Source organism: Halichoerus grypus, chromosome 10 (assembly GCF_964656455.1).
Source record: "Halichoerus grypus chromosome 10, mHalGry1.hap1.1, whole genome shotgun sequence".
NCBI classification, from domain to species: Eukaryota; Metazoa; Chordata; class Mammalia; order Carnivora; family Phocidae; genus Halichoerus; species Halichoerus grypus.
Window position 1 is genome coordinate 11,110,412 of NC_135721.1, and position 14,700 is coordinate 11,125,111.

Here is a 14,700-nt window from a genome sequence, read left to right on the forward strand (position 1 = left end):
TGTAGCTAATGTTATATATATATGTTATATAGCCAAATATAAAGTATTAAAAGTACCCAAGTTGTTCAAAGCAGAGATAAATTAATTTCCAGAGCAGAGGTCAAAGTAGGCATTAAGGGGGTGGAGCACTTTACCTGGGCTTTTGGGACGTGAGTGTTGATAAAGGGAAGGGGAGAGAATAATCTTGGTACCAGGAGACGATTCTGGGTCCAGTGCCTTTTGGACAATCCAAAGAAGTTTAGATGTGTGAGGATAATTTGGGAGTGCAGCGCCTTATTGTGTCATTTACTCATTTATTCTGGCAACAAGTACTCAGGGAGCATGTACCTGTGTGCAGGTAAGGTTCTAGGTACTCTAAATACAGCAGCAAACAAAACCAACAATTCCCTGTATTCACAAAGCTTAAATTCGAAGGAAGGGACAAGTGATAATCAATAAATTATTTTGGCATCACCCAGTTATCAATGCTACGAGGAAGAATCACCAGAGAAAGGGATGGCGTGGTGCTATTTTTATATGGACGGGCTGAGGAAGGTCTTTCTTTCTCTCTTTAAAGATGAGACTCTTGTTTAGACTGCTGTCTGATTACCCCGAGCCCTGGTTTCCTGGGTGTAAGGGACCAGAGACCCCCATTTTTCCCTCTTCTAGACTGAGCCCCCTCCAAGATATCACCAGCTCTTCTGACAGAACTCAAGACTCCAGCTTCCCAGAACTCATTGCCACCCTGTCACTTTTTTGAATTAGATTCTAACCAACCAGGGGCAAAATATTTATGGCAAGATAGTCTCGGCTGCTAAAAAGCAAATCACATTAAAGCACCTGGTATTTCAAGTTCGTGACTGGATTAGTTTTAATTAGAATGCTCTCCCGCTCCTGAAAGATAAATGCAGGACACCGTATCAGAAAATCAACTTTACTCTTGTGACTCCTGAAAGATAAATCAACTTGAAAAATTTCTAGTCATTTCCAGATATCTATTTTTTAAATGCCATAAAAAATTGGGACATACTTTAAATTATTTTTAGGTCACTCGAATCTATAATATCTAGGAGAGTGTTTCAGAGCCAAGGATTCATATGTATAATCGCGAGTTATCTTCACAAATTGGATTCCTGGCCCTTGGTCACTAAGAAACTTAGTCTCCTTCAAAGTATAAAACAGTTTCTTTACCATCCAGTTCATTTAGCAGAGCACTGGCTTTGTCCTACTTTTCACTTGAGCTATCTGATTTGATGCCAAATTTCAAAATAAGTGATTTCTAGATCTGCAAATGTATATAAACAATTTCCCATTTCTGAGAGTTTTTAAAATAACATTCACTGATAAGGAAAAGGCTTTGCTCACAAATCACCTTTTTAATATTTTTGTCACTAGATTTTTTAATTTATTTCAACATTTTAAATAAGAATCCTTGAGAGTGTCCCCAAAACTGGCATTTGGTAATATATTGCTTGCCAAACTGAGTAAGGAGACACTGTTTTTATTATTTTGATTACTTTTAAAAAATGTTCTTAGGGCTCAAACAGTGAATTACAAATACCAGCCTTTATTGTATGATGAAGTTTATACTTCAGCAGTAAAAGGATGTTAATAAGACAGCCGGGATCTGGATTCTCCTGGAAAAGCCAGGAGAACGTCCTGCCAGTTGAAGTGTGACCCCAATACCAAAGAGGACAACAGTTAAACATTGTCTTACTCATACTTGCTACAATCCACGCTCTGAATTTTGGCAAGTCTAAGTTACTCGTGCTTATAAAAATAAAATCCTGAGAACTAAATTCTTTAAAATTTTATTTTATTATGGTAAGAACACTTCACATGAGATCTACTCTCTTAATTTGTAAATGCACAGTACTGTCATCTATGGGGGCAACGTCGCCCCATGGAGCTCTGGGACCTAGTTCATCTTGCACAGCTGAAACGTTATATCCTTTGATGAGCAACTCTTCCTCTCCCCTCCCCCCCACCCCCCCACTCCCCTCTACCGATACCCCAGCCCCTGGCAACCACCATTCTATTCTTTGTTTAGATGAGTTTGACTATTTTAGATACTTCACACTTTAAAGGAGTAAGATTCTTTATTTAGAAGAGTTCATCATTTACCGGCAACCTCGTGTGCACAATGCGCTTTATCATTACGTGTCATACTCCAACAACTCCGAGAGGCGGGCATTATCACCACGGAGGTTACATGAGGGCCCCAGGCCATAGCGAAATGGCAGAGGCAGGACTGGAGCCCAGGAAGATCTAACTCAAAGACAGATCTAACTCACTGCACTGCTTTCCCAACAGGAATGGGAAGGTGAGACTTGGAATGTCCTTGTGGTATTTCTTTCATCCAGATTCTCTTACCAGAGAATCTGATTGGCTGCCTCTCTGCTAGAACCTTGGAAAATGTGTGATCCGAAATGAGGAAGTGTCTCACTGCACAAATCTCAGGAGACTATTTAATTCCATATCTACCCAGCAGTTGCCCAGAACCAGGTAGTGTTGGGCTATGTTGTGGTGGTTTTCCATGGAGCATAAAGAATCTTCTCTATTTCAGGAAACATGGAGAACCTTTGTTAAGATTTGAGAACAGGGTGATGTGATAAAGGTCTTGATTTTAGGAATGATTCCAGTAACATGTAGAGGATGGATGTGGAGGACGGTTAGATCAGAGTCAGGGAGACCAGTTTGAAGTTAATGCAAGATAAATGGGCAAAGGACATGAAAAAAGCAAATAACCTCAAGAAATATATTTGGCAGCCAACTTGGGAAAATATTCCATTTTAATAGCAATCTAATAAATTTAAGTGAAATTAACAGATACTTTTTAAATTAAACTAACAGAGTTCAAAAATAAGTACACTTAATGAGCATACTCTATAAGACAAAATCACACAGTTCTTTTGTCATTATGTACCAAGAACTTATAATATTCTTTGATCTAGAAATTCTATTTTTGGAAATGAATCCAAAGGAGTTCTTTGGAAGCCAGGAAATAAGTTTTATACACAAAGATGTTCATCATGGCATTTTTTACGAGTAAAAAATTGTAAAAAAAAAAAATAACTAGATATAATATAGACATGGTTTACTATGGCACAGCTGTTCAAAGAGTCATTATAAATCTGTTATAATACGTAATTATGAAGATGGTTTTATTTTTTTTTAAAGATTTTATTTATTGATTTGAGAGAGAGAATGAGAGAGAGAGAGCACGAGAGGGGGGAGGGTCAGAGGGAGAAGCAGACTCCCTGCCGAGCAGGGAGCCTGATGCAGGACTCGATTCCGGGACTCCAGGATCATGACCTGAGCCGAAGGCAGTCGCTTAACCAACTGAGCCACCCAGGCGCCCATGAAGATGGTTTTAAAAAGGAAAATGCTTACTAAATAATACATGAAAAAATATGATATAAATTGTATACACAATATAACTACAACTAGGCTTAAAAAAATAAAATCTACACTAGGATAGATAGGAAGGATTCACATGCTGAGGTCAAAGATGATTTCAGTTCCGTGGTGGGACTAAATCCAAGTCATTCTTCTTTCTTTGTGTCTATGAGAAAACAAACTTCTCGTAAAAAGTATGTTTATAATTAAAAACATCATCTTTGAAGTGTCTTTTCCAGCTTTCCAGGAACTTTCTTTGCAGAGCCACCTGGTTATGCATATCCAGCCAACAGCAGTCCTCGGGACAGGCCAACAAACACTTCCAGCTTCGCACATGCTAGCAAGTCTCACGAGCTTTCTGAGTTTTATTAATCCTGGCGACAGCAGAAGGACGTTCCTGGTTATTCTGTTTGAAGTTGTTCTGTTTCTGACATTCATTTGTATTTTCCCTACTCCTTGATGTTGGTCATGAGCCTCCACTTAGGATCTACTTAAAACATCATTAAACACTATTCAGTCCTTCTTTGTCATCATTAAGGCAGACATTAAGCCAGTCAGGAATTCTCACCACCCTAGGGGGAACTTGGACAAGATGCCAAGCAAGGACATAGGACCATTTATCATTTCACTTTGCTTTCTTCCAAGGGCATTTGCAATACATGTGCTGATTTCATCTTCATAGAATTTGAACTAATTTTGAAACTAAATTATCAGGATACACTAGGTGAGCCAATTATCTAAGGCTAGCCACTGAGGGAAGCCATGATTTTCCCCCCCCACACACCCCCCCCATAATGGGTAATTCCACTTAGAAGCCAGCAGTGATGCTGAGACTCATTCAGTCACATGCTGTTTGACAGGTAGGAAGCCAATTCTATCAATGTTTTTGATTTTCCCGTTTAATATTTGTCTCATTTATTCATGAATTTAAAATCCAAGCACATCTTATAATCTCTCATTTTTTTGCCATCCTGGATTTTAAACATATGCTGTGTATTTAAAAGAGGTGGAGGGTTTTTATTCTTGTTGAAGTGTTTTTTTTCTTATGAGTGTTCTTGTTTTTTTTCCCCTTGTGAGCTATACACCTTGCCAAAAAATTAGTGAAAGACAATGTAAAGGGTCCCTGTTAATTAGCTTGGGCCCTAATCTGGAGTTTCTAAATTTCCAATCTCATCAGATTTTCTGGTGGGTGATTGTGGTTCTTTCTCTTCAACACAGAGTACATCAAAAACAAAAAAATACCTCTACCAAACTCCAGATATTAAGCGTGACTCTCACTGGGATGATAGTAAAAGCTGAAGAATATTAAGTAACAAGATATGTTGAAAATGAAAACAGCTTGGGTTTTGGCATTCAATCTAAGTTCAAATCCCAGCTCCATGATTTACTGTACGCATGACTTCAGTCAAGTTATTTAAACTTTCCAAGTGTCAGTTCCCACCTCTGTCAAAGGCAGATAAGAATACCTGAATTATAGAGCTATCATGAAGATTTAAAAATAATGTTTAAAAAGTGCCAAAAACATGATAGGAAGTTTAAAATGACATTATTTGGTCCATCCAGCTTAATGAGAAGTCCCTGTGCAAGAGATATGAAATGCCAACACTGACTTTCCCATTGACACTTTCCCTATTACTTGGGGCAGTATCTTCCAATAATTAGGATTCTTGGAGCGCCTGGATGGCTCAGTGGGTTAAGCACCTGCCTTCGGCTCAGGTCTTGATTGAGTCCCACATTGGGCTCCTTGCTCAGTGGGGAGCCTGCTTCTCCCTCTGCCTGCCAGTCCCCCTGCTTGTGCTCTCCCTCTGACAAATAAATAAGTAAAATCTTAAAAAAACAATTAGGACTCTCAAGGACCACTCACAACAGCAATGATGATCAGCAGAGGTGACCACTCCCACTCAAAGCCCTCAGCAGTGGCGACGCCATGAACAACTGTTACCAGTGAAGAGTCCCCCATGGGGCCTCATCATCTCCTACGTCCTGGGTTCCTTAGTTCATGGTGACTTCCTCGGTTCTGTCACCATAGAGGGCAGAGGACACCACTGTTCTATGCTACAGGATTCTACCACAGATGCATTCCTTTTGGAGCTAATCCACTCGGGATATCTTGATGTACCTCCATTTCTCTCCCGTGGTCCCCCAATACCAACCCAAGTCCATGACACTTCCTCTCTCCAAGTGACCTGCCCACTCACGCCTCCTGGGAGCACCCTGGGTACCCAGTGCTTTTAGATACCCTGGGCTTGACTGGAGTCTAAACTCCCCTTTCTCATATCCCTTCCAGGAGGGCACTACCTCACTGATATAAATTGTGCCTCAGAAATCTCTGGATACCCATAGATTCTCAAGCTCAAGGTATAGACACCTCTATTAGAGGCTATTTGCTTACTGTGTAACATGATTTCACTTTCTATCATAATACTTAAATGCCTTCCTGAAACTTATAAAGAAGATAAAAAAAAATGGGTGAAATCAGGCACACATTGTATTGTTTTCACTTCCTGCCTTGAAGTCCAGTAGGATGGACCACATCCCCAGATCAGATATTTAAATTATTCTAGTAGCCAAAAAATTCTTTTAATTAAAATTTTTTAAAACTTTCATATAGGTCTAGCTATTGCCACCTCATAGTTTAAAAAAACACATCCTACCCATTGGCCCATTTGATCATCATAAAATTCCTATTAAGCAGTTCAGTCATCCTAATTTAAGTGAAGAAACCAAGGATTAACAAACTGAAGTGATTTTCCCAAGGCCGTCTAACTAATTAGTGACAGTCAGAACTAGCATCCAGTTCTGAGGCAGGTTTGGTGCTTAGTTCATTGCTCTCTCTAATGCACCAATAGCTGAGGGAATGTTCAACTACATATCAAGAATGACCACTGGTTAGTGACAAATGTCATAAATGCCACCACGTAAAAATCTTGTCGTTTCCCAAAGGTTTGTTGACATAGACAAGAAACCATGAATAACCACTTTCTTCACTGGTATCCAGCCATCCCAAACACACATGATAATCTATCTCCAAAGAAATTCTCCAGTGGAGAAGTCGAGGACTCCCTCACAGACCAACAAATAAGAAGTGCACCATCCGCATGGAGGATCCTCAAAAAAGTGAAAAATAGAGCTACCTTATGACCCAGAAATTGCACTACTAGGTATTTATCCAAAGGATACAAACATAGTGATGCAAAGGGGCACCTGCACCCCAATGTTTATAGCAGCAATATCCACAATAGCCTAACTATGGAAAGAGCCCAGATGTCCATCAATAGATGAAGGGATAAAGAAGAGGTGGTATATATACACAATGGAATATTACTCAGCTATCAAAAAGAATGGAATCTTGCCATTTGCAACGATGTGGATAGAACTAGAAGGTATTATGCTAGGGAAAATAAGTCAGAGAAAGACAAATACCATATGATTTCACTGGTATGTGGAATTTAAGAAACAAAACAGATGAACATAGGGGAAGGGAAGGAAAAATGAAATAAGATAAAAACAGAGAGGGAGACAAACCATAAGAGACTCTTAACGATAGAAACAAAGGAAGGGTTGCTGGAGGGGAGGTTGGTGGGGGGATGGGGTAACTGGGGATGGGCATGAGGGAAGGCACTTGATGGAATGAGAACTGGGTATTGTATGCAACTGATGAATCACTAAATTCTACCTCTGAAACTAATAAAAAAGTGCACCATCTACCTTGAGTTTTTCCCTTGGTGTAGTAAATACCCTTTAGAAAAAGATTTGCCTGGGACGCCTGGGTGGCTCAGTCATTAAGCATCTGTCTTCGGCTCCGGTCATGATCCCGGGGTCCTGGGATCGAGCCCCGCATCAGGCTCCCTGCTCAGCGGGAAGCCTGCTTCTCCCTCTCCCAATCCCCCTGCTTCTGTTCCCTCTCTCGCTGTCTCTCTCTGTCAAATAAATAAAATCTTAAAAAAAAAAAAAAAAAGATTTGCCTGATTCTTAAAAAGCCTCTAACTCTTAGCCCAAGATTCCCAAATTTGAACTGTTAAGAATACTACTCATTTCTAGAGCCCACGCTGAAGGTCTTTGTGGCTGCTACTTCGAGTAGGCTCAATAAATAATGCAGGAAGTAATTGTTAAGGCCCACACTGTGAAGGATGGAAGATGTTACCATACCTGCGGTGAGAGCCAGATTTCTCTGCACACACAGCAGTTTGCACCACAGGAGAAGAACCCCAAAATTATGACACTCGGAGCTTATATAGGAACTGCCAACACAGCTTCCCATCATCCATCTCAGAGAGAGAGAGAAAGAAAGGGAGAAAGAGAGATACCCTATAGGTTATTCTGGAATGCAAACAAATACTGTCATGGGAGTCGAAGGCAAGTCTCTAACCCAGAATATAAGCAATTGTCTCTGGGGGAGGTGAACAGGTGTCTCTAAACGTTATTATCCTTAAAAGGGGGGCGAATGGCTCTGGAGGAGAGGAAGCATCCTCTCTCTGTAGTTGGTCAACTTCTATTGCACAGAAGGCCTGAAACATGCAGGAACACCGAGAAATCCAGGGAGGATGGGGGTCCAACACTAATCAGCCTAGCAAGGAACTATAAACCCAGGAAGCATATTTTTGAACCAGGTGATATGAGGTGATTTGTATACCTCTCTCCAGCCTAAACAAAGAGAAGGAGGAAGGGGAGGAGGGGAGGAGGGAGAGCAGGGGAAGGAGGTGGGGTGAGAAGGGGAGGAAGCAGAGGAGAGGAGGAGGGGGAGGAGGGGAGGAAGAGGAGAAGGGAAGGAGGGGAAGGAGGGGAGGAGGATGGGGAGGGGGAAAAGAGGAAGGAGGAGGAGGAGAGTAAAAGGCCCTTGATTTGGGAATCTTCTGACAGAAGACTCTTCCCTCCATGTGAGCTGCTGGGACTATCACACTCTGTTGTGCCTCCACAAGAGAAAGGGAGGCTGCAGGGAAGCTCCTCACTTACCAGATCTCAGGCATATCCTTTGCCTGGCCTGAGAGCCGAAATGAAGTAAACCCGTGTGAAAGCATGTTCAACCAAGTCCAAGTTGTCAGTCACACTGATTCTCAAATCAGAACCCGCCTACCAGCACGGGCCTAGCCTCGTTCCCCAGCATTGAGGCTTACCGCCCGTGTTTCAGGGCCAATCATAATCTTATAGCAAACATTCACATCCACCACCTTCTTTGTTACTCAAAACAATCCTGTGAAACTGATAGAGCCACAGCCATAACTAGGCCTGTTTCTAGATGAAAATAAAGCGTAGCTCCAAAAGAGCCAATAACCAACAAGATCCCGCACAGTTGGTGAACGGCAGAAACAGAATTTCAGCCCGTTTCCTGTGTGGAGGTTCTGTGATTTCATGCTAATAAAACACCGCTTCCTCATACCGACACTAGAGCAATCCAACAACGCGATGTTAAGATTTAATAAATAATTTTGGCTCCTTCTTGGGTCCTTAAAAACATTAAATGACAAGTATGATTATTTTCTAAAGCATTGGCTTGTTTTATTATTGTGGTTGCTATTGCTTCAAATATTTTAAAAAATCATACAGTGATTTTGGTATTGTGAAGCTTGAATATTTCACATTGACATATGAATAAAAAATTTGGGTTACATTTTATCTTCCTTTCTTAATCAAGGAATTAATCAGTTAATTAATAATGTCAGTTGTTATGCAAGACTATTCTTTTTTTTTTTCTGGAGAGGGAGGTGGGAGGCAGAGGGAGCAGGAGAGAGAGATAGTGAAGTCGAGGCTTAGAGCGGTTAAGGGAGCTGTCCAAGGTCATACAGCTACTACTGCAGAACTGAAAGGCAAACTCTGTTTTGTTTAACTCCCAGCTCCACACTCTTCCTTACTTTTGGACATTTCTCCAGGGGAAGAGTTTCCAAAGGGAAAGAGGGCCAGCAGTTGTAAACATCCCAAAGTGGCTGAAGATAATGAAGGCAAGACTTGAGAGTTATGACGTTCTCGGTAATGTTTTCAGGAACTGGTGCCTAGAATCCGTGAGTGAGGAAAACACGATGCAAAGGGGGAAATGAGGAGCCAATGGGAGCAAGCACAGAAATTATCCTGTGAGGAGGTGTGGTGGCAAGAGGGAAGAAAAGAGGCACTAGGACCCACAGAGGGTAGTGGCGTTGAGAGAGCCTGCTTCATGATGGGAATATGAAGGCTGAAGAGGTGTGGGGGGTGTGGCCACGAAATCAAGAGCAGAGATAATAGATAGAACAGGATTCCAGAGGAAGGGCAAAGGCTCTGGTGGGGGGTAGATGGTCCTGGAGGGAAGAGGGGTGGGCAGAAACACAGAGCCAATCAAAGCCGAGAAGGAGTTTGAGATGGAGGGAAAATGGTGAGGACCCCATTCCTGAGAACAAGGGTGAGAGAGGGAAATAGGGAACACAAAGAGAGTATAGCGTTTGTTCATCTTGACATAGGGTCCTCAGAGCTGAGATATGATAAGTGGCTTTTAGAGGTAAAATAAGTGCTAGATGGTATCTCCTTCATTTTGAGATATCCTGAACGAAACTTGTTGGCATGGGTCGGGGCAAGAGCATTATAATCATGCTAGCATTCGACTCTAAAACTATGGAAGTCTGAAGCAGAAAGATGAGTTTAAAGTCACTAACAGATTAAAATCAACCACCCCTTACCCAGTGCTTATTCTGCACCAGATGCTATAAAAAAGCTCACAATGCAGAGGTAAGTAAGATGGTGACCGTGGAGAAGCAGAGTCCCATGGAAGAGACTAAGGTATAAACAATTATCACCCATGATGAATGCTGGAGAGGAGGCAACACAAAGGCGAAGGGTCACAGAGGAGTGTGTAATATTACATAACCTCCAGGGCCTGAGACATAGTAGGATCTGCATTGTTGTGTTGTTGATTGAATTAATTAATTACTGGGGACTGCTCTCGAGAACATCACCTGAACAGAGAGGAAGGAGGACAGGGCAGAAGGACAAGTTGAATGAGTCTGAGGCATCAAGAGCTACCGTGGGGAAAGGGTGCCTTGGTTTTCAAAGAGACAAAAGGGCGATGCACCCCAACATCAATCCCACTGACCTAAGGGAGGGACAGTTCCTGTCACTTGGAGTTCATGTCCTCCTGTTTACTTGACCTTTCCCATTTGATTTATAATAAGCATCTCAAACTCTTGATATATTCCCAAAGGGAACTCTGTTTCTTCCCCACCCAACCCATTCCTCATGCAGTCTATTCTATCCATAAAGTGGATCCATTACCCATCGAGTTGCTAAGACAAAACCCTGGAAATTCAGTCCCATCTTTACCCTTTCAACTCCCTCCATGTCCAATCTATCAGAAGATCTTGGCAACCATAACTGCCAAGACTTATCCCAAGTCTGTGCACTTCTCCAGCCTCTACCAGCACTTCTGAGTCCCAGCCAAGATCCCCTCTTGCCTGGGGCACTGGGTGGACTCGAAACTGCTCTCCCTGCTTCCATTCTTGCACACTATATCCATTCTCCTCAAAGCACCTGCAGTGATCTTTCTAATACTGTTAGAACGCCCTCGGCTTTTGAAATCCTTTTATTTAATTATGTGTACACATACACATACATACATAATTTTATGTGAAGGAGATTATGCATATGCTTTTTAAATTAGCCTTTTATCTTTTTTTATTTAAATTCAATTAACCAACATATAGTACATCATTAGTTTCAGATGTAGTGTTCAATAATTCATCAGTCGCATACACCACCCAGTGCTCATCACATCACGTGCCTCCCTCAATTAGTCTTTTTTCTGCTCCTTCGTTGTATGGTTCTCCCATCATTCCTCCCTACTATGTCAGCCTCCCCACTCTCCAAACATCATAGCCCGTGTTGATAAGCTATGTTCCTCCATGTCTGTACCCATATTATTTCCTGTTAATTCAATCCTGTGAGATATGTATGTGCACATACGCATATCTGTATGTATATGGAAGGCATTTTTGTCAGTTTGATTTACAAAATGGAACTCTAATATGTATATTTCATGGCACCTTGCTTTTCTCATTCAACAACACTTAGTGGGAGGTCCTTCAAGTCAACTGAGTATCTAATTCATTCTTTTAAAGACCGCATAGCACAGCATGCTTATCGTCTGTACCATATGTACTATAATTATGCGTCCACTCCTTGGCAGTATCAGTATCAGCAAGGGCAAGTGATTCCCTTATTGGTGATCCCTTATTCCCTTGTTCACCAATTTGTTTCCACTTTTATTTTGTTTTGTTTTTTTTGGTTTTGCTTTGCCATTATGAATGCCACATGAATCATCTTTATTTGAGTCCTCATGTCTTGGGAATTTAAACTCTGTAAGAAAGGTCACCAGGAGTGGGTCAAAGAATATATGTACTTTTAATTTTTATAGATGCTGTCCATTGCTTTATAAAAAGGCTGTAAATTTTCAAAACTCCAAGTTAAAACTGAAAGTACTCTTTTCCTTTCATACCTGCCAAACATTGGCTTTATATTTCCCTTTAATTTTGCCAGTCAATGGGTGTAAAATTATATCTCATTGTGATTTTAATTTCCATTTCCTAAACTGAGAGCTCATTTAAACATCAGTTAATGTTTACTGGTCACTGGTATTTGCTTTTTTCTGAATTGACAATTTGTGCTTTTTGTTCATTTTCTTAATGGTTGTTTGCCTTCTTGTCAGCTTGTAAGAAATCTTTGAATATTAAAAATATTCATGCTTTGGGGCGCCTGGGTGGCTCAGTCGGCTAAGCGACTGCCTTCGGCTCAGGTCATGATCTCAGGGTCCTAGGATCGAGCCCCGCATCGGGCTCCCTGCTCGGTGGGAAGCCTTCTCCTCCCTCTCCCACTCCCCCTGCTTGTGTTCCCTCTCTCGCTTTCTCTCTCTCTCTGTCAAATAAATAAATAACATCTTTAAAAAAAAATATTCATGCTTTGTTCATGACTGCAATAAAGATATTATCAAAGCACATCTTTGGGCTTCATTTGTGGAATTTTTTTGTATATACAAAATTTTAATTATCATGTATTTAAATATGCCTTCGCATTCTTAAACAGCTTTTGGGTTTGCAGTTTTAATTAAGAGGGTATTCCCAACTCCTACACCATACATGTCATTTTCCAGATTTGTCGGCATTAAACTCTTTAATCCATCTGGAATGTATTTTTATATATGGCATAGGATAAAATAGGGCTGAGGATGGGTATCTGTTATTCTTTTCTTTCAGATGAACAGCTGGTTGTTCAGCACCATCTATTAAATAGTAAAGACTCACATGTAACATAGGCATATATATGAGTTCTCTATTTTGTGTCCCATTAATCTACTTGTCCATTCATAAACTAACCTCATACTGACTTGATTACAGTGACTTTATGGTCTAATGACATCTAGCAAGGCAAATCTCTACTCCCTGTTCTGTCTCATACTTCTCCTGCATAATTTCTCACAGGCTCCTTTCCTACATGTAAACTTATGACCATTTTTCTCAAATCCCCCCACCTCCAAATGGGGAACTCTAACTGGCATGACATTTAATACTAACTTGGGGTAATTAACAAGTTTGTGATAGGAAGTCTTCCTATCCAAGAATAATGTATATTTGGGGTTTCAGCTGATTTTACATCTTTAAATAAAATTACTATAGTTTTCTTCATATAGGTTGACTGACTTTTTTATTTCATTTATTCTTAAGTGCTTTAGATTTTTGAGTACTATAAATTAATTTTTTTCCATATCACATGAGAAAGGCATCAAATTTTATAGGTAGCTCCTATATCCAGCCACCTGGCCATATTCTTTTAACAACAGCAATAGTGTTACCAGAGTCTCTTGGGTTCTCAAACATAAAATATATCATAAGCTCGACAATATAGTTTTGTTTCTTCTTTCCAAATGTTTGTAGCAGTTATTTTACTTTCTCGTGTTTTGTTTTGTTTTGTTTATGTTGAGGTATGTTCCCTCTACACCTACTTTGTTGAGAGTTTTTATCATGAATGGATGTTGTACTTCGTCAAATGTTTTTTCTGCATCTATTGAGATGATCGTATGTTTTTATCCTTTCTCTTATTGATGTGATGTATCATGTTGATCGATTTGTGAATAAAGAACCACCTTGCATCCCAGGAATAAATCCCACTTGATCGTTGTGAATGCTTTTCTTAATATATTGTTGGATTCAGTTTGCCAGTATTTGGTTGAGGATTTCTGCATCTATGTTCATCGGAGATATTGGCCTGTAATTTTCTGTAGGGCCTTTATCTGGTTTTGTAATCAGTGTAATGCCAGCCTTGTAGAATGAATTGGGAAGGTTTCCTTCCTCTTCTATTTTTTGGAATAGTTTGAGAAGACTAGGTATTAACTCTTCTTTAAATGTTTGGTAGAATTCACCTGTGAAACCATCTGGTCCTGGACTTGTGTTTTTTGGGAGTTGTTTGATTACCAATTCAATTTCATTTATGGTGATTGGTCTGTTCACATTTTCTATTTCTTCCAGCTTCAGTTTGGGGAGGTTATATGTTGCCAGGAATTTATCCATTTCTTCCAGGATGTCCAACTTATTGGCATATAATCTTTCATAATATTCTCTTTTAATCCTTTGTATTTCTGTGGTGGATTTACTTGTGTTTGTGTATTCACTAAAACCTCCCTGACCATGTTAAGTAATGAAGGGAACAGCAGACAAGCTCTACAGTTCCTAATTTTGATTAAAATAGGTTTTTCCATTTAGAATGATGTTTACTGGGTGCCTGGATGGCTCAGTCAGTTAAGCAACTGCCTTCTACTCAGGTCATGATTCTGAAGTCCGAGGATCAAGTCCCACATCAGGCTCCCCACTGAGCAGGGAGTCTGCTTCTCCCTCTGACCCTCCCCACTCTTGGGCTCTCTCTCACTCTCTCTCTCAAATAAATAATAATAATATAAAAAAATAAAATCCTTAGAATGATGTTTACTACCAACTTTTTGTTAACATTGCCATTGTTGTTGTATTTTGTCTTTCTCATATTTACCTAGTTTTACTTGGTTGCCATTGCTTGAACCTTTATTAGGAATTGCTGCTGAATCTGTCCAAGTACCTTCTCAGCATTTATTATTACAACCACGCAGGTTTTCTCCTGCAGTTTGTGGGTGTAATAGAGACTGCTGACATATTTCATTGACGTTGAAACTTACTTTACTGGAAAACAACTCTGCCTCATCATCACCTATTATCCCTTTGATACGTTGCTGGGATGTAGTGACTACTATATGGGATGCTTGCCTTTGTGGTAACGAGTGCAGTTGTTTTATGGTTCTGTTGAGTAGATCAGTTACCACAGAAGAAACCAAGAGATGATTAAAGG